Raw genomic sequence first — 21,445 nt, 5'->3', positions numbered from 1 at the left:
GGGTAAAACTCAATGGTCCTCCATTTGAAACATTTGACGCAAAGCTGTATGTAAACAGTTGGCTGGCAAAAGGTAGAAGGACTGCTGAAGAAAATTGTTGTGAGAAACCCCAGCAAAATAGACACAGTGAATATCTTCAAGGGTTTTGGTAAATCCTGCAATAGATTTCTAAGTAAAGTAAATCATTTTTACATTTTTTTTAAAGTGTTTGGTATTTTATGGCTTATACTTAATAAATATACTTTTTTGCCTATTTTATTACCCTTTGCTGGATGCGACTCCATGATTTTCTTAAGCACACAATGCTAGTTAGTTATCTTGATTTAGACCACGCCCCTACTCGGATAGGCCACACCCCTTTAAGAAATTTGTCACACCCCTTTTAGAGCACCCCCAGTTTTTTCCCCACTTAAAGCCCTGCAAGCACCATAAATGCTGTGCTGCGTGAGAGGAGCAGCCTACAGGGATTACATCATTGGGTGGCGGATATCATTGCAGGCACGGTAGGCCAAGCTGAACCTTAGAGACATGCCCTGCCTGTTCAGAAGATTAGAGCATGACACGCAACAGTGAAGGACTGGCTGAGACCAGACCAGCCAACCTTATATAATTTTATTTACACCACACATTGTACATGCTGCGTGGCTAGCACAGATGCGTGTTCTTCCGGGTGGGGCAGGCCGGCTGTGGTGAGACTGTATTGTGTCATGCACAGTGTAAACTGCATGTGCGCCGTCTCGTGCAGTAGGATAGGACCAATGTGCCAGCGTCTGCACCTGTACGTGCCACCGAAGCTGCAGGTCAGAGTTAAGACGAGTAGTTGGCAGTCACTTTAATATACTGATAATGTCTTGTTCTCTGCGGTGAGGCCAGGCTGCTGTATCCAGGCCACACAGCAGGGGTTATGAAACTTGAGCCATCATGATATTGCAACTGACTGTGAGCCTGCGGCTTTTTTGAGTGAATTGCATGCCATTGATGCTGTTTTATAACTTATTGGAGGGTCCAGAAGCTGCACAGGAGAGGTACGACTGGCTAGGTGTTCTAAAATGTCTGTGTACTAGAGTAAATGTCCCATGTGGTGAAACAAAATCGTATGTGGAAGTAGTATGATCAAAGTCCCACAGGGCTAAGGACCATGTGATCAATGTCCCTCTGGTAAAGGTCTTGTGGTAAGACACGTGTGATATAACAAGCTGACACATACCAGTTTAGTAAAGTTCCCAGTGTAAGGAGTAAGTTCCATCTGTGTGGTAAAGAGCCTGACGTGGCCAATATCTATATGGTTAAGTAAGTCACTGGGTTTGGGTTAAGATCCTGCCTCGTGATTGTATGTTAAACGGCAGAGTACCAAGGCATGTATTCAAAAAATGTCTTCTGTGATGCATGTTACCTTCCATGTGGTAAATGTTTGTGTGGATAAAAGGTCCCTTGTGCTGTAGGGTCCCACTTGGTAAAAGTGTGTTTTGAGTATTGTGAAGTGTTACTGTCCATCAGACAGACTGGTGTTGAAGCACTGCATGCACCACGAGGCACTGGGACCCACTGTATCTATTTGGTGACACTGACAGTGCACCCATTGTTCCTCAGAGACCAGCCTCAAAGCACTATGTGCTAGGTGAGGCTCTATCTGTGATGTGACACACATCCATTGTTCCTGGCACAACCTAGATCTGTAGTAGACACATTTAAGGTGCTTACTAAACTTGTATGCAAAAACCACAGTTGATGGACAGAATGCAGAACAATGTCATACATTCACCCAAGTACAGAGCTCTGGGCCTAAATCCATCCTTTTTTTTCACTCCACACTACCCCAGTTCAGACATGGCCATATGTAAATCAGCCTTGACCCTGTGCCTCATGGGAACAGTCCAGCCGGAACTGCTAAGCCATGTCTTTCCTGGACCGGAATCAAGCATCCTAGGACCGGTTTCTGGCTATCAGCGGTCTTCATCCAGGATATCTTGACTCCAGTGGTGTGGAGAGCATGGGACTCACGTCTGAGCATACCCATCCCACTCGGGGTGACAAATGCAAAAACCACAGTTGATGGACAGAATGCAGAACAATGTCATACATTCACCCCAGTACAGAGATCTGGGCCTAAATATATCGGGTTTTTTTCACTTCACACCACCCCAGTTCAGACATGGCCATATGCAAATCAGCCTTGACCCTGTGCCTCATGGGAACAATCCAGCCCAAACTGCTAAGCCATGTATTTCCTGGACTGGAATCAAGCATCCTAGGACCGGTTTCTGGCTATCAGCCGTCTTCAGCCAGGATAGCTTGACTCCAGTGGTGTGGAGAGCATGGGACTCACGTCTGAGCATACCAATCCCACTCGGGGTGACAAATGCAAAAACCACAGTTGATGGACAGAATGCAGAACAATGTCATAAATTCACCCCAGTACAGAGATCTCGGCCTAAATTCATCGTTTTTTTGCACTCCACACCACCCCAGTTTAGACATGGCCATATGCAAATCAGCCTTGACCCTGTGCCTCATGGGAACAGTCCAGCCCAAACTGCTCAGCCATGTCTTTCCTGGACCGGAATCAAGCATCCTAGGACCGGTTTCTGGCTATCAGTCGTCTTCAGCCACGATAGCTTGACTCCAGTGGTGTGGAGAGCATGGGACTGACGTCTAAGCATACCCATCCCACTCGGGGTGACAAATGCAAAAACCAGTTGATGGACAGAATGCAGAACAATGTCATACATTCACCCCGGTACAGAGATCTGGGCCTAAATCCATCGTTTTTTTGCACTCCACACCACCCAGTTCAGACATGGCCATATGCAAATCAGCCTTGACCCTGTGCCTCATGGGAACTGTCCAGCCCGAACTGCTAAGCCATGTCTTTCCTGGACCGGAATCAAGCATCCTAGGACTGGAAAGGAGACAATAGAAACGATGGGGCTTGGTTATTAAGCCTGGATGGAAAACAATCGAAAACTTTATTTATTGGGGAGACAACTATTGATATGATGAATGCCATTAGGAGCGTGATCGCTCATTACTGAACTGGAAGTGTGCTTATATACATCCGGGCTACCTTCTATCCGTAAGAGAAACGCATTTCATGAAAATTTCACAATCTCAGGTCTTGGAGTTACCATCAAAAGCCTTGAGAAAGCCCTGTGGGAAAAACGCGCGTCGGCTGCTGTGGTGCTTCTTGTGAATTGTGGAAATTAAAAACAGACCTCAACATAGAAGATCTGATTGGACTACTTGATTTTCTTTTCCTTTTTTTGAGGCATTACGGATCTATAATATACAGGGCGTTGAGACACTGTTGGATAGCTTGGAGAAATACCTATACGTCCTTATTTTGGAAATAATGATATTGGTGTGCTCAGGTGTTTCGTGTTTATATGTATGACCTGAGTTCGGGTAAATCCTAGGACTGATTGACACTTTGGTGGGTAGGTGTCATACACCTTTAGAGCACCCCGGCCATAGTCGCTTTTGATATTAACAGATTTTTTCATCAAAACTGGCATGACACTGAGATGTGCGGCTCAACATAAGCAAACCCATACTCTGTAAACGTTAATGACTTGTTGTATATAGCAGCGGCGGCCGGCATGCTCAAGGGAGGGAGGGGGCCTGCAGATGGGGAATAATAAACAATTAAAATAACCCTTACTTGAGTGCCGGGACACCGCCTCCGCTCCAGGCCGGTCAAGCTCTACTAGTGGGTCCGCATGTTCCTGCTGCAGGAAGCAGCCAGCAGGCAACTTCCCTCCCGTTGGGCAAGCCAATCATAACGCTGGTAGGCGAGGAGGAGAGCGCCCCAGACGGGACATTCTCTCCGCACAGAGAACAAGGAAAAGTGGGCGGTCCCGCGTGAGGGCAGGGGGGAGTGGCTTACCCACTGTTGTGGGTACTGACTGTTTGGTCGGCTCCTAACAGTCAGTACCCACAACAGTGGGCAAGCCAATCCCCCCCCTGCCCTCGGGCAGGACTGCCCGCCCACAACCAGGCACAGAGGCACTTCTGCTTTCTCGTAATGCGAGAAGGCAGAAACATAAATGGTAGTTTTTACCGTTTATGTTTCTGTCTTCTCCCAGCGCGAGAAAGCAGTAGGGCAACGCCCCCACACCCCAATGGGGGAGCCGCCACTGCCAACCAGCCCAGGTGTAAGTTGGTCAGGTAATAATCTCAAGAGCACCGGGAAGGTGACGGCAGATGGCATTGTCTGGCCAGCTTCATGGAACACCCTACCCCCCCCAGCTTACAACCGGTGTGTACAAGGCATGATAGGGAGGCAAGGTGGCAGAGCACCATGTGTGTAAAGAAAGCATGGCATTAACTATTTGTCTCTCAGTTTCAGAATCAACTAGCACACCAATATAACACGGAAAACAAGGGGAGCAGCCACAGAGACAAGGCATCTTAGGTAGGAGCAAGATTTGCGCCAGTGCAGATCAAAAAGCTGTATTGTCATTCAGTGAAGTAACTTCAACTTCATAGAGAAAAGTCCCGACTGGGCACACAAGGGTGGGGCTCTGGAACCCTTGGCCAACCCAGGGCCTTCTTTCGGCATGGCAGCTTTATGATTTGCTTTCTCATTTCAGACAAACTGTAACAGGGGGGGTGGCACCCCTTCAAGAGGTATTGCAGGCAAGCTCACACTATCCAAGTAGTAAGTACCGGATAAGGGGAAGATGGTAAATTTTGTAACAAGCAAGGTTAGGGGCCCCGACAAAGCACTTGGCCAGCCAGATAACGGGGCAGCTTTGGGGCAGCTTGGGGGGCAACCAATGCACAAGTGGTGCAGTTAGTGGTGCAGTTAGAACAGAGGTATATGAAGTAATTATGACAATTACATTGTTTATTTCAGACAAGTTTCAGTGAAGCAAAAGGATACCCTAACCATTGCGACACTGAGCCAAGGCAAAAACGAAAAATCAAAGCTCTCCTACCCTATTCTCAATGGAAGACACCCTGAACCTAGGGGTCGAAACCAGCGTAGCACCTGACGCAACTTTCTGGGCGGAATTCACTGCATTGTCGCAGGCAAGGGTGGCCAACTGGGCCATACGGCTATGGCTGATCAAGGGACAGTAGTGTCCGAGGCACCACAAAACACAGCTACATCTCATGACTCTTCTATGCAGCACCACAGAGAATCAGGGATGGCTTTCTTGAGTCAGGACGCACCTACCATTTTGAAGAGGAAAAAGGTGGCAGGATCAAGCAATGCCCCCAAGCAGAGGAAAGGGAAGAAGGCATCTCTAGCCATCCCTGATTCTAGCACGGAGAATCAGGGATGGCTTTCTTGAGTCAGGACGCACCTACCATTCTGAAAAGGAAAAAGGTGGCAGGATCAAGCAATGCCCCCAAGCAGAGGAAAGCGAGGAAGGCATCTCTAGATTCAGCTCCATCAGCAGTCCCATCACCAGAGCCCAGCACAGCGAGCCAACCCATCGCGAGACTGCTCGCCAACTGAAGCAAGTGCCCAGGTGAAGAAGCCCAAGGACCTAAATAAATCCATGATACAGTGGCAGTTGGGTAAGATGATGGACGTGATGCAAGGGCTCATGGACAAGGTAACAACCCTGGTGGAGTCTAGACCTTTGGCAATGAGAAAAAGTGACACAGGGGGGCAAGGCCTGAGCACAGTGTGGGAGCAAGACAAGACACCACTGCTGTCGAACCCCAAGAGGATGGACATACCTCCGAGCAATACCGCAGGCACCACAGTGGAAAGCGTCTTAGGGACAAGTGAAATAGGCCTGGGAGGGAATAAACAAAGTTGCCCAAGCACTAGAATGCACACCACCAGCCCCCATCTTATGTGCCGGGACATTGTTCACAAAGAGGATTCCCTTAGCCGCAAAAGAAAGGATTTTGAAAAGAGAATTTATAGATATCTTCTCGCGATTGATGCACAGCAAGGAGGGCACTGATCCAACCTTGCTGACAGGCAAGGAAACCAAAGCAGAGAACCAGGCCTGAGCATACCATGGACAACTGGCTTTAGGCGTTCTATTTTTTATCAAAGACAAACTTGGACATGACAGACATCATACAATCAAGTACATGTGGAGTTACACACTTTACAAAAGACGAACGACTATTACAAGGTCACATATATTTTCATACAGATTAACATTTAAATATCTTAAGGAAGATTGTCTGGCTCAGTATCACTTCTGGGCTGCAGGGGATCACAAAGTCCTCCCCTGTAGTCATTCCATTTCCCCCAGATATGCATCCATTTGGTAGGGCACCCCCTGGATTCATAAATCGTTCTTTCTGACACCATGCACCAGTCCATGTCTTTTCACCACTCGTTCAAAAACGGTGGTTCCTGCGCCCTTCATTTCCTTGCAATTTTCCTTTTAGCTATCATCTTTCCGAGTGTCACCCATATTCTCTCTTTATTATTGAAGTTTATGAGACTTAATTTGATATTGCAGTCAATTTTATAGCCCATTACTTGTTCCATTTGATGCGTTACCGCGGACCAATATCTCTGGATAACTGCGCATTCCCAGAGAATATGTATAAAGGTGCCCTCTTGCCCACACATTCTAAGGCAATCAGTTTCATTACTGAACCTCATCCTTACCAACGTCGGTCCCACTAGGTATATTCTATGAGGTATTTTTAACTGTACAAGTCTGAGCCTAGCGGAAATTGCAGTCTCTCTAGGAGGCTTGAGGCTTTCTCAATCCTCTCAACTATAATTATGGAAAAGTTCCCAGAGCATGGCCCAGCACTATGTAATTCTAATAGGACCGTCTATGATGAAGGCAAGCTTAATGGGGGACACCGTGGTTAACCTACGATAGGGAATTCAGACAGATAATGGAATACACCCACACAATGACACTGGGCACAGCAAATCCGTCGAGCTCTGGATGCAGCACATGGGGGCCAGAAATGCGCTTGCAACCAGGGATTGGGTATACAAGGCTCATGCATCCAGGCCAGGATTCGACAAGGGCATCTACTTTAGAAGGATTTCAAGCAGCTCTTTCGAGGGAGCAAAGGGGGGTTTTGATGCGGGCAGACAAAAATGTTCCCAACATACTGGTGATACACCTAGGGGGAAATAACCTTACCACACTTGGGAGGGGTCAGCTGCACGATGACATGTAGGCTAAAATGGTTAGATTGGCAGATGGCCTAGTCCCCTGCGACGTAATTTTGGCAGAGATAATCCCCAATGGCGAATGGCGGGGCCCGGTCACACTCAGCAGTGGACACTTCAAAGAGAAGGGTGAATGCAACAATGCAGAAGTTCATGAGGAACTCTGGATTCAGCATTGTATGACAAGGCCTGCTTTGCACCATGGCACTTCGCACAGAATGGGGTGCACTGTCAGACTTGGGCAATGAAGTGTTTGTAAGGAGTATTTGGGATCATTTGATTGCGTTGAATGAGCTCTACAGCTACAGAGGTGGGGGGCTCAGAATCGCAATAGGCCATCCTGAGCCATGGCAGGTCTTTCGGGTGATCCTAATGCAAAAAGTGAATAATACTTCATAAAAAGGAAATGGGGCCACTAACTATGATATCCTCAAGCCATAGGGGGCTGTGAGAAGAATCTGACAAAGACCCGTTATCCAGCAAGGGAGAGTTAGTATCTTGTCAGTTAGGGGTTGGCCTTACTTCGCAAGTATAAATTGTATTGGGCTGCACCTCCAATGCAAAATACAGAGCACTAGATGGCTAAGAAGATATCACTGTAATTCCCGGTGGCTTGATATTGGTTCAGGAGGTTGATCACCTGTAAGTTAACCCTACCTGTAAACTGCATAAAGAAAATAATAATAAACTGGCTACATATTTTCCCATAAATAGTGTGTGGTCTGTTTTTGGGGACGCAACCTGTGTGTCTGTCACAGAAAGTATGTATGCCAAATGACAGTTGGGATGTTCAGTTGGGGGAGGTCCACGCAGCTTAGTCAGTTGGTGTAATGCCTGCACTGCCACCTGTTGCTATAAGGGAGTTACTTCTTATTCTGTGTGAGTATTCACTACAAAGGGCTTGGCCATAACTTATACCACACTTGTGGGGTGGGATTATGTCATGGCCACTCCTGCTTTCTGGTTTTGGTCCTTTGCATGAGGTGGCATCACCTCACAAGAAAATGACTGGAACGAGGACATTAGGACGTAGGGATATAGTGCTTTATCCTACTAGGAAAACTGAAGACTGCACTATATGTTATCTTTTCAAAATCCCTGGATTTTAACCACCAAAAATAAGTAGCCTGGAATAACAATTAACAGCAGCATAATCACTTGTGTCAGCTGACCCGAAGATAACACGCTCCGTTCAAGTGGTCGTAGTGCATTAAAAAAAGTAAGGGAATTATGATGCTGCCCACAAAAGGAGTGGGGTGAGTGAGCGTGGGGGTAGGGTCAAAGGCATAGCTAAAAATATTCCTTAACTCTTTTTGGTCTTTCTCCTTCAGATAACTACATACAAAATAACACACAGATTAAGTGAAAACTAAATTCAAGTTAATTTATTTATTGGGAAATGCACAATCATACATTATGAAACGTCTATCCGTTAATGCACTGCAGAGGTCTGTGTGTGTAAGCAGAGACCCACAGAATTGGATCCTGGTTGGTGCAGTGGAGAATAGTGACTTGTGTATGCTTAGTGCTACGAGGGCCCAGCCTACGACAGAAAGCACTGTGAACATATAAGTCATTATTTTAGACTTGCATTACACACAGTAGAAGATAGGCTGCTACGAAATTCACAAAAAGGTTTAAGATAAACAAGCATTGGAAATGCAATAGGTCTCGCATTAGAAAAGTTGGAGCTATTGGTCTTGTAAATGACAAATATTTTATTTATTTGTTGGTTTTTAAAACAGCTAAATTGATAGCTTTGTCATTTACAATGCCAATAGTTATAAAAAATAGATTCTAACATATACATTTCATTAATACCCAGACGGCACGTAGTGCATTTGTTTTCTGTCCTTTAAAAGCACACTCTTCACTGCTCAGTTGGTAAGTCTCTTGCAATATCACTCGAAAAGAATAAATCTGTGTCACCAAGAAGCTTTAAGTGATTCCATTAGTTCAGTTCAAAAGACTTTATTCGGTTTATGGCAAGCCATAAAAGCACATATATAAAATACAAAACAGTTAAAATAGTTAAAACAGAGCATAAAAAGGAGAATTTCTTTTAAAAAACAGTATCAATCATGCAAATAGTCTAGTGGGATGCCGTATAATTAATTAATAAACTGACTTTTTACAAGAAAGGGATCAAATCTAACAGTATAGATAATTTTTAAATAATATCTTACAAGACTTTCGAATGAATTGCCTTACAATCACATAATAAAATTGCTTAGTACTCGGCAGGGTTAAAATCAAAGAACACAGTTACAGTTTGGGCCGCTCATTGGCACGCCTCTATTTCCCAATTAGTCTCTTGTGTTTAACCACAGCAGCATTAATCTATAAACAGTTTGGCATTCCACGTCAGTTTGGAACAACTGCACTGCAGATGCTCCAAACCAGCTTTACATTTCCTGGTGTTTAAATACCTCAGGAGAGGTCTCAATATTTGTATTCTCTGTTCTTTCTACTGCTCGCAAAAGAAGAACATATGCAATTTAGACAAAGGATCTACTGAATTTTAGGGGCTCATTGTCAGGTCTTTCGCGGATACACATTGGAGGTTTAACACCAGAAAATGGTCCGGGCCAGGCCGAGCCTAAATCTTATGAGTTGATGTCTCTGCTGGCCAGGGACCTTATGCAGGTATGGCGCAATGCAGGGTGTTGTGCACAGGGGGAGATATAAATCCACCAACCTTTTCCTCAATTTGCCCACCAGTCTCTTTACATTAAAAGACCCAAGTAGTTAATTTTTAATAAATGATTTGGTCAGTTGATCAATACAGGGTGGGTTGCAAACAATTCCAGATGATTAATTACTCGTAGATCATCTTTTACCAACGTAAACCATTTAATTTTATGGGCCCAGACAGACTTAAACTAAACAGTCTGTGATCACCGTTTGTCTGAACCCTGCTTCAGGCCTGGACTAGACAGACATCAACTGCATAGTAGGAGCCACTCTTATTACATTCCCCAGATACTGTGGTCCTAGTTCCTCATGAGCTATTTGTTACATGCGTGTGTGCGTATTTTCTGATTGTGTTTATCTTCTAGCTGTGAGGGTGACACGAGAGCGATTCTCCATGTGTGTGTGCCATCCTAATCGCTGTAGCAAGTGGTTGCTATGCCGGTTTGTATGATGCCTTTTTGATATGAGGCACCATAGGGTGCTAAACTGCTGGCTCTGGGGCGGGGAGGATGCGAGGTTTGAAAAGCTTTCGGGAGACATATGCATGGTGAGCAGTTTGTACGCCATTGTACTGCTTGATCCTTGCTGTATGCATATCGTGCTGTTTTGTGAAACGTTATTGGAATACGTCCATGGATTACCTGCTGTCTTCTTTACAATTTACTCAAGCTTTACTTCGTTTGATATTTCTAACACTGGCGACGAGCGGGCGGAACTACGTTTGTTGTTTGAAGGATTCATTATTGGGATCTGCTACTGAGTTCAGCCTCTAATTTGGATTGGCTAAAATTGCTTCCAAATGGCCCTTTTGGATAGGGCACGGACTTTCCTCACTGTGATTTGCTTTAACCCCTTGCCTGCTTATGACGCAACCACGCCGTCATGAGCCACGGGCAGCGTGTGCTCATGACGGCGTGGTACCGTCATGCGGCTGACGCCGCCCACGCAGCATTAATTCCCCGCCTGCGCGGGCGAATGAATGAGCGGGTGGGGCAGTGACGGAACCACGCCATCATGAGCACACTTTGATTTGTATTTAATTTTTTGACTACTCCGACCAACCCTGCAAATGTACTGCATCATTGACCCAGGCCGGGTCGTTTTTACTTGGGCATAACCCTGTAAAAACTCAACACATCCTGGGGTAGGAGGCTTGGCACCTCATCCCAGGATGTGCTTCGTTTCAGGACCCCAAGAGCGGCAGGCTCTCAACCCAGGACTCAAGGAACATGTCTTGTGGTGGCAATGGCGAGCAGCCAGTCAACCATAACACTAGAATTAGGTCGTTTTTCAGGGGGCATCTCGAAGATGCCCTCTGAGTTCATTTTGCCTTACAGCCAACACTGGCATCAGTGTAGGTTTAATGTGCTGAGAAGTTTGATAACAAACTTTCCAGTTTTTAGTAAAGCCATTATGGTGCTCTGGAGTTTGTTATGACAACCTCCCAGCACCATGTACTCTTTATGGCATTACTGCACTTACAATGTCTAATAATTGAATTAGAGACTGTAGGGGTACAGGGTTCATGCATCTGTACCCTCACCACTGGTATAGTGCACCCGGCTAGAGCGGTGGCTTACCTATGCCAGGGCAGTGGGTTGTAGGCATAGCACACAGGGATGTGTGCCATGCCTACTTTTCCCTTTGTTCTGCACCAAAACACTCCCTGCAATGGCAAGGTATAGGGCCTCTAAGGGTGTCACAATAAGTGCTCCAGCCTTTAAAGGTCTTACATGGTCACAGTGCCCTTGGTACCTATGGTACCTATTACAAGGGACTTGCATGTGGCCAGAGAGTTGGCAATTGGGTTTTGCAACAGTATAGTTTAGGGAAAGAACATAGGCATGGGTACTGGTTGGCAGGAACCCAGGGCACACTCAGTCGAAGTACATCTTTAGGCAAAAAGTGTGGGGAGAGGCAACCATGAAAAAGGGGGGCCCTTTCCTACAACCCAGTCTTGGGAAGGGTCAAGATGAAGATATGGCAGCCAGTGAGGTATTTTCCTTAATTATTGGTATTGAGATTTATGTGTAATTATATAGTTATCTTTATATGTGTTTTTGGTTGGTGTGCACATTCATTTATTCTTTGCTTATGTTCTATTTTGTTGCATTTCACTTGTGAATGTTTTATTATTATGGGACTTGTAAGTTTTATTTGCATGTGTTTTACCATAATTATCTGCTTGTATTTTATCTCATGCATTTGAACATGATTAGTATTTGCTTGTGTGTATATATACGTATATTTACATTTGCATGTTGTTTTACCTGATTCGTTTAAATCTGGGAAAGTCTTTCTGTTAGAGAGAGTTGCATTAATAAAACCCCGCGCTTTATTTTGAAATTGTCTTTGATGTGCCTCATTTTATAAGTTGAGAGCCCCCTTTCCAGGTGCTTTCTCTTGCTTTACCGAGTGCCTCTGCTTGGGAGTGCTGAATTTCTTTCATTTAGGAGTGTAAAGCAAGACAGGTGTATATTCATTTGTGGCCCTAGGGGAGCCTGTTTTTACAGGCTTCTTTCTGAAGCTAGGTTTCCACCCTCTGGCCCGGTTCACTTAAGTAATCTGAGACAAAATCCTAACTCTACAACTTTCGGTATTCACAAAAGGCATTTAGAAGAAGTAAAGTTAGGATTTTGTCTTAAGTTTGTCTTATGTTTTGGTCTTAAGACAAAATCCTAACTTAAGTTAAACTTAAGTTAAACTTAAGTTAGGATTTTGTCTCAAGTTTTGGTCTTAAGACAAAATCCTAACTTAAGTTAAACTTAAGTTAAACTTAAGTTTGGATTTTGTCTTAAGACCAAAACTTAAGACAAAGTCCCAATTTAAGTTTAACTTAAGTTTAACTTAAGTTTGGATTTTGTCTTAAGACCAAAACTTAAGACAAATTTAAGACAAAATCCTAACTTTACTATTCCTAAAAGCCTTTTGTGAATACCGAAAGTCGTAAAGTTAAGATTTTGTCTCAGATTGCTTTTGTGAATCGGACCCTAAGTTCTTATTTTATAGAGGGTGTTTTACTTGTATTGTGCGGATGCACTGTTTCCTTGTACCCTGTTCCACGGGGACCATCTTTTGTATGCCTTAGAGATCTGTCTCTGGCACTTAGTATCCCTTATAGGGACTTCAGCTTATCTGTCTCTGAAAATATAGTGCTTGGGCATTCCGCCTTGCACCAGCTGGCAGCACCATCCCTGGAGGAGGGGTTGCAAACTGAACTCACAGAAGATCCCTGGGATGGTTTTGCTTGGGTGGGGCAGGATGGCGGCGGCACAGGATTCAGAGCCTGGGCGGTATTAGGTATCCCATACAGTCCCGTAGCCCCTGCCCTTCGGCAGCCTCCGGGGCTCCGCCCTGCTAGCGTGCCATTGGCTGAGCGCCCCTCAGCGCTGGCTCGTCCCCAGAGCTCCCTGCTAGTCCCGCCTCTTACTGAAAGGAGTGTTTGGAAGTTTCTACTTAGCAGTCCATTCTAGGCCACAAACCCCTATGCTAATGGCTTGTTCCATGTTGAAGGTCGTCTGCTGCTGCTGCTTTGTGTCAGTGCATTATTTAGTTGGTTCAGGGGGGTTCTAATCGCGGTTGGGCAGGCGTGCCGAGTGCTGTGTTCTGCTGCACTTGGATCAGACGCTTGCCCAGCAGGTAGCTTTAAACTACTTTTCATTGCAGTTTTGCCTTTAGAAATTAACTTAATGTTGATTAAAATTGAATTTCCGGGATCTCTCACTGCGAGGTCCTTATCAGTTACAGTTACAGTATACAGCAACATTGCAAAAGAGCATTCTGTATTTGATTTTCTTGAAGCGAGTGGAAAGCGTGGCAGTGTGTGATTTTATTGGGTCCTGTGACGTGTAGCAAACAATCACCGCTGAGAGACACGAGCAGCCTGTTCCACCACAGTGATGGATTGTAGTGGAGGACAGCTGAAAGAATGTCCTGTTCCATCGAGTCCAGTTTGGTGATGGCTGCCGTATTCTTACACACGTCGTTTGAGGATACACGTGAAATGTTATGTGGACGGTGTTTGGCGAGTAAGCTCCCATTCTGTCATTAAGCCTGTGCTCCGTCTTCACCAGTTTAAGATCAACAGTGTGAAAATACAAGCTGTCCGAAACCAAATGACTCTTTCCAAAAGTTTACCGAAGGCTAGAACAAACGTGTTATTAATGCTACTTATACCGCATTCATTTCTTGTGTCGCACAAGTGCTGGTGCGTGAATCAACACTATTTTTTTGTCTTTATTTATGTGTCCCATGATCCACAGAACAAAGAAGCAATGAACATAATGTAAATCTCAAGGGAAATGCAAAATATACCTTAAATATTTAATGTAATCTTCTGTGCAGTGCATGTGATGGTAGTGTCTATGCCCAACGTGGGGAAAAGCACCCGCCACACATCTGGTTGCCTCCCTCGCTCGCTCTTCTCTTGCGCCTCAAGGCCTTCAAGTATGCCCGACAAGCCAGTGCTGGTGTATATAGATATTTGCAAAGAGTGAACCAGTAGGCAGAGCACAACGGAGCTTGGAGTTACAATTCGGGGTCATTTACAGTAAAGTAGGATGTATGCAAATGGTCAAACCTATTGTATAGTAATGTACTTCTCTCTGAAAAGGTAGCTCCTTTACGTTTTCCTTACGTTGTAGCAGCTCAGATGTTGATCGAAATGTATATTGTTGTGGAAACCTAGATGGAGAAGGCTTCTGTCAGTGTGATTTTTTTTTTCACTTCCTGGCACTGCTGCATGCCACCCACTGCTGCACGCCTCACACAACCGCTGCACGCCTTTCACCACCACCACATCACTCTGGGACACCACCACATCACTCTGGGACACCACCACATCATTCAGCCCAACCACATCATCACTCAACACCACAACAGCATCACTCAGCACCACAACAGCACTGTCCTTGCTTGCTACCAACAAGCATTGCCATAGCCAATAGGACTTGCATTAGGAAAGTGTAAGCTATTGGCTTTTTTTTAGTTTGCAAAGCTCATTACTTAATAGTGTTCCTCCTATAAACGCTTTCAAAGAGAGTGGCGAGCGCATTTCACTGCACGTCTATGGCACGATTACACAACATTCATTTGGCACAACATTCATTTGGCTTTTAATGGGGATAGCGCTTCTTTCTTGCACGATTGTGTGTTTGCGAGGATGGTGGCCTCTGGCTGCAGCCTTCCGCCCCTCCCTTTGCCCAACAAGGATGGCCGTGGAGGGGAGCAATTGACAAGGCCTCATTCCCCTGCCAATAATCAACGCTTGCGACACCTCCCAATAATCAACGCTTGCGACCCTTGGCGCCAGATGGAAGCCACGTCTATTGCAATGTTGATCTATCTGTCGCCCTCCCTCTATCTATCTATCGCCCTCCCTCTATCTGTCTATCGTACCACCACAGCATCAGGCGTACACGGGATATAGTGTTACGCTGAGGAACGGATTTCGCTAAGGTCCCTCGTACTCGGAGGTGGAACCTGTCTCTTGTGAATAATAACGTTCCGTATTGGAGAGCATGCTGTGAATGAGGAAGGATCGAGGACATATTGTAATAAATAAAATATTCAGTGGTGGTTACAATAGCCAAGAATTTCAAATTTAAAGGGAGTGATCAGGGAAGTTTGCTGAACTGCAAATATAGGATATACGCAATTACAGATATAGAAGCCCTGAGGAAGTCGTTTGGGTTACACCCGCATACAATGAAACACGTTGGCACAAGGGAGTGGAAGAAAAAGAATTAAAGGACTAAAGACAAAGAAACATATATACATCTTATGTGTTCTTTTACTATTTGAATGTACTCTTCATGAATATTCTTTAGCCTGTGCAACAGAAAACTGTAAACAATCACTCAGGAGCTCCACAGCATCACTCAGGGGCACCACAGCATCGCTCAGGGGCACCACAACATTATTCAGGAGCACCACACCATCACTCTGTGCTACCACAGCATCACTGAACGCCACAGCATCACTCGTCGCCATCACAGCAGCAATCTGTGCAACCATTCAACAACAACTGGTTCAAATATGTTCTTTCAATGTTTCAAGCTTTATTACAAATGTCACAAAAAGAGGTTCATATTTCACTTCTGTTCTTGGATTTTTGTCACAATAAAATACACTGAACATAATCTTCACAAAAGTTATTTCCAAAGTTTAAGCTATTGCCATTATAAATTACAATAACTTTGATTTAAGTATTCATTATTTAAAAAAATTAAAAGCCATTGTTATTTGTAATATCAATACATCTAAGTCACGTAAATACAAAACATATTGCATTATAAATGCTATAGGTGTCACATTTGCAAAAGTTAAAAGTATTGGCATTGTAAATGACAAAGCTATTAATTTCGCTATTTTCAAAACCAACACATAAATAAAAAAATTGTCCTTTACAATACCAATAGTTCAAACTTTCCTAATGCGAGACCTATTGCATTGCAAATGCTTGTTGACCAGGTCAGTGAGAATGCACAGCCATTCCTCCAAAATTCCTAAGGTGTTTACATCTACAATATTCATGGATAGTGATGTCATGTGTATTCAATATTGCAACACAACAGCGCTCACTAATATTAATGCAAATAATCTATATAATGCCTTCCCGTTTCTCATATGTGTGTGAGCTACTGTTTTGATCTAAAAGTAACTTTTTTAAGGATGTTGCAGGAAATGTAAACTAATATTTATCTGCAAAAATGTCACTCTGAAATAGAATAGCCTCCCAATCACCCACACTAAAATAAATGTCAGGAAATCGGTATTCAAAGAATTCTGTTTAGGAAGGTCTGGAGAACCGAATAAAATAACTAAAACTAAGTGGTTACAAATAGAAAAATGTAATCAGTGAATTTATGCTGCGCCAGTAAATCGCTCATGACAGGCAAATCTATGCACTAAACTCAAAACACATTTTTGTTATTTTGGCACATCAAGCAATGAATTTATTATAGGGTGGAACGCAGAGGAGCTCTTGCAGTAGCGTCAGAACCGAGTTATACTCTATAAAAAAAGTCCGAAATGTGTGGGAATAGATAGTAAAATAGAAATAAATGGTGCGATAATGGGCATCCTTCGTACCAAATGATTCCCGTGGGAAATAACAAGCTCCTCTGTTTTTGCTACAAAACGGCGGTATCTCAGTGCTGCCCTTTGCACAGACCACGGCATTTTTTACTGGGGCCCAAAGACGCGCAATAGTCAGCCTCAGCTGCACTGGACATAGACAATGACCTTCAGCACTGGGAGGCGACCTAAGAATGGCACCAGTTGCCAACTGTAAAATAGGGATGGTGGAAAGCATCCAAATGATTTAATCATAAAGCAACGCAATGGAAACACAAGAAAAGGAGAGGAAGGAGAAAAGAATGGAATAATGACATTGAGCATCATCGACAGATCACAGACAGAAAGAGCCAGTAATCAAAGACACTAAAACATAAAGCTCTGTTCATCTCAAATGGAGCGGCTATCTTCATGCGGAATATTGTGCCATAATAAAAGTCGTTTTACATATAAATGATGCTATCTGCTTTCTTTCATTCTGGCTGCCTGCTCAGTGCGCGCTTTATACAGTGCTTAATTTGTGCTTACCAGGGTCGAGCTACTGAATTGTAATCCCTGTGCGATGGGCTCGTAATTCCTAAAAATAAATGTGCTTACCTGCTACCATTCAAAACGTCCGGCCTCGAAGGAGGCTTCAGTTCAGATTAAACATGGGCGGAAAATCTGTTTCGCTTGCGGATTTTGCGGATTTTCGGTAAATTCGCAATCCGCGAGATTTGCGAATCTCCCGCAAAATCCGCAAATCCGCGAGCAGCGGATTTTATGGCTTGCTCGCACTGTTCGCGTGAGTTCGCGGCTTCCCAGTATTTATTTATTTATTTATTAATGATATTTATAGAGCGCTTGCAAATAGCCGTAGGCGTCTCGGCGCTAGAAATGCAAATGTTGTCTCACCCTGATCAGGAAGTACGGAGATGTAAATTACTGGTTAAATAGCCACGTCTTCAGTTTTTTTCTAAACTGAAGAAGCGAAGGGCATGTTTTTATGTGGATTGGAAGGGTGTTCCAGAGTCTAGGGGCCGCAATTAAGAAGCGGCGATCACCCCAAGAAGCTGTTCGGCTACGTTGCACCACTAGTTGGTTGAGTGAGGTGGATCGGAGGGTTCTCGATGGGTTGTAGGGGATCAATTGATTTTTAAGGAAACGAGGTCCTTGATCCTGTAATGTCTTGTAGACTGTGCATAGAGCTTTGAATTTCACCCTGTTGTGTATGGACAGCCAATGGTAATTTTTCAAAGTGTCAGAGATAGGTGCAAATTTGGGTTTTTTTGATAGTACGCGAGCGGCCGCATTCTGCACGGTCTGTAGTTTTTTAATAACTCTGCTCTGAGCATTGAGCAGCAGACCGTTGCAATAATCTAGTGATGTCAAGACTAGAGTGGTGACTAGCGTTTTGGCTGCTGAGTCTGGTAGAAACGGTATGATTTTTCTTACCGTTCTAAGTTTGAAATGGGCGTTGGCTGCCACCTTATTTGCATGGGCCATGAAGTTCAGCTGGTCATCAAAAGTAACACCTAGGTTTCTGACTTTGACCGTAGGGGAGGGAGGTGTACCTAAGGCCGATGGCCACCAATCTGCAGACCAGGCTGGTGAGAGATTGCCAAAGATAACCACCTCCGTTTTATCGGAATTAAGCTTCAGGCAATTCCTTGCCATCCACTCACCGATAGTGATCATCCCAGTTTTAAATCTCTCTGCAACCCTCTGTCCATCACCCTTTATTGCCAGTACCAGCTGGGTGTCGTCAGCGTATGAGGTTAGGCTCATCCCATGTGCTTTGATGACACTAGCAAGGTCCGACACATATATATTAAATAGTGTCGGACTTAGGGATGAGCCTTGGGGAACCCCATATGGTAACGACAACTCAGCTGACTGGAAGGGACCCAGTGTAACCGCCTGGGTTCTATTGGCTAGAAAGGAGGCGAGTAAGTCCCTAGCAGTGAGCTGAATGCCCATCCTCTCGACACGGTCGACCAAGATCTTGTGGTCAACCGTGTCGAAAGCTGCTGAGAGATCCAAGAGAACTAACAAAGCAGTTCCTCCTTGATCGCGGATGACTCTTATGTCATCAGCTGCTTTTATAAGAGCGGTTTCTGTGCCATGGTTTTTACGGAAACCGAACTGTGTATCATCCAGTAAATTGTGTTTTTCTATGTAGGATGATAGCTGCTGATTCATAGTCTTTTCTAGAACCTTGGCTAAGAAAGGGAGGCTTGCTATGGGGCGATAGTTTTTTAATTCGCCTTTATCTGAGCCAGGTTTTTTGAGCAGGGGTTTAATCAACGTGTTTTTTAGTCGATCAGGGTAAATTCCAGATGTCAATACTGTATTACAGACAGCAGTGATGATGGGAATGACTGTGTCCGGTACAGTAGCGAGCACAGAAGTCGGGCATGGGTCCAGAGCAGAGCCAGCTTTGATCGTTTTAACTATACTCTTGATTTGGTCAGTGGGGTAAATCCGTCAGTGGTGAGGGGGCTAAAACAAGTCATGGAATTTTTGGGAATAGTCGTAGAGGTTATGGCATTACTGCTGGTCTGGTCTGAGCTAAAGGCTTGGTAGATGTCATTAACCTTTGCATAAAAGAACTCCGATAGTGCATTACATAAAGCTTGTGAAGGGAGAGGATTAAGATCTGGGGAGTCTCCAGCGAGGGTTTTAGCAATGTCAAATAACTGTTTGCTGGAATTTTTCGCAGTTTCTATCTGGCGTGTGAAAAAGTCTTTCTTAGCTGCTATTATCATAGCTTTGTAAGTGGTAAGGGCTTTTTTATAATGTTCCTTATTTTCACTATCATACGTTCTTCGCCAGTGTCTTTCTCTGTTCCTGGTTAACTGTTTTTGAATTTTTAGTTCTGTTGTATACCACTGAGCTTTAGGCGCATTTCTATTCTTAGAAAGTGATTTAGTGGGTGCCAGCTGGGTCGTGGCTTCACCCAACCACTTTTGAAATTGATTGGTAGCGATGTTAGGATCAGTGGATAGTTCTGGGATTGTGGAATTAAGAAGCAGCGTTAAGTCGTTGGGGTTGATGTCCTTCCAAGCTTTAAACGTACCCTTTTTCGCTGGGGCCACTTTTTTTCTCTGTGAACCCTTAATTGTAAGTCTGCTGAAGATGACTGAGTGATCTGTCCAGGTCATAGGGAGAACTGAGGTGATACACAGCCCTTCCACATTTGTAAAAATTCCATCCAGCGTGTGGCCTGCCTGATGGGTGGGAGTCGAGACCAATTGTCTGAGACCCATTATATCTAAGTCTGATAGAAGGGCTGAGGTATCCCTGTCAGCAAGGAGCTCCAGATGGAAATTAAAATCTCCCATAATCGTAGTGGATTCTTCTGTAGCTATGGACTCAGTCATATTAGTAAGATTTGTGAGTAACGCACATCTTGTCCCCGGGGGTCTATAAATTAATATACCCTTAAAGTTATAGGTAGGGGACAGTTTTATATTAAAATGCATGGCTTCGCATGAGGTAGTAGGAATCGACGAGCAACGGACTTCAAATTGGTCTCTCGCTATAATAGCTATACCACCACCTTTTCCTATGGGCCTGTCCTGCCGGTATGCACTGTAGCCTGAAGGGACTGCTATGACATAATCTGGAGCAGATGCTTCATCAGACCATGTCTCTGTGATGTAGAGCACATCTAAATGAAAGTTGCTGATAAGGTCAGCTATATCCTGGCAATGTTTGCTCAGGGAGCGCGCATTAATGAGTGCCATGGAGACATGGGTATCAACCTCATTACTTACAGATTTAGCATACAAAGTTGGTTTATCAAACACAGGGGAAATGTTACAATGTGAGCATTGTGTGTGTGATACCAGCTGCATGAGGGATAGATCGAGTTTGGTGCAAAGCGGCGCGTAAGATGGACAGAGCTCCAACAGCGCATTGCGGGTATAGGAGAGAAGAGGGGCAGGGGTTGTGGCCCTGCGCCCGGTCCCGGCGCGGACGGGCGCAGACGGGCCCGCCTTTGGGGCGCCTTCGAATTTCCTGAAAAATCCGCAAATCCGCGAGCAGCGGATTTTGCTCGCACTGCTCGCACTGTTCGCGTGAGTTCGCGCCCCGCGAATAAGTGCGAAATTGCAGAAATACGATTTTAGCAAAACTGAAAGTAACTACTTACCAGGTTCAAAAGTTCAGGCTCATCATTAGTAGCCATTTCCTGTAGTGCTTCCTGAGGGGCCCCTCCAGAGTTCAGTTGCCAGTTGCAACTATTATGTGACCCTGCTCTGAACCTCAGAATAGTTACACATATGCCACAAAGGTCCTGAATTACAGCTAAGGGAGACAAGCAGGAGCCAGGCTGGAAGTTAAAATCCATTAATCAGCCCCTAATTCATTATTGTCAGTTGGGGCAGGGCAGGTGTTGTAACTAATTTTGCAACAATGAAAGCACTTAGCAAGTGCAAAAGATCACTAATCAGGGCGCACTAAGGAAGCAGGTGCCAGCTAAAAAAATATTCTGTGACACATTAATCAGCCCCAAATTAATTCAGGTCACTTGAGGCAGGGAAGGTGTGCTTTGCTTTGCCAAAAATAATGTACACT

The sequence above is a fragment of the Lissotriton vulgaris genome, chromosome 8 (genome assembly GCF_964263255.1).
Source record: "Lissotriton vulgaris chromosome 8, aLisVul1.2, whole genome shotgun sequence".
Lineage (NCBI taxonomy): Eukaryota > Metazoa > Chordata > Amphibia > Caudata > Salamandridae > Lissotriton > Lissotriton vulgaris.
This window is presented reverse-complemented; position numbering follows the sequence as displayed.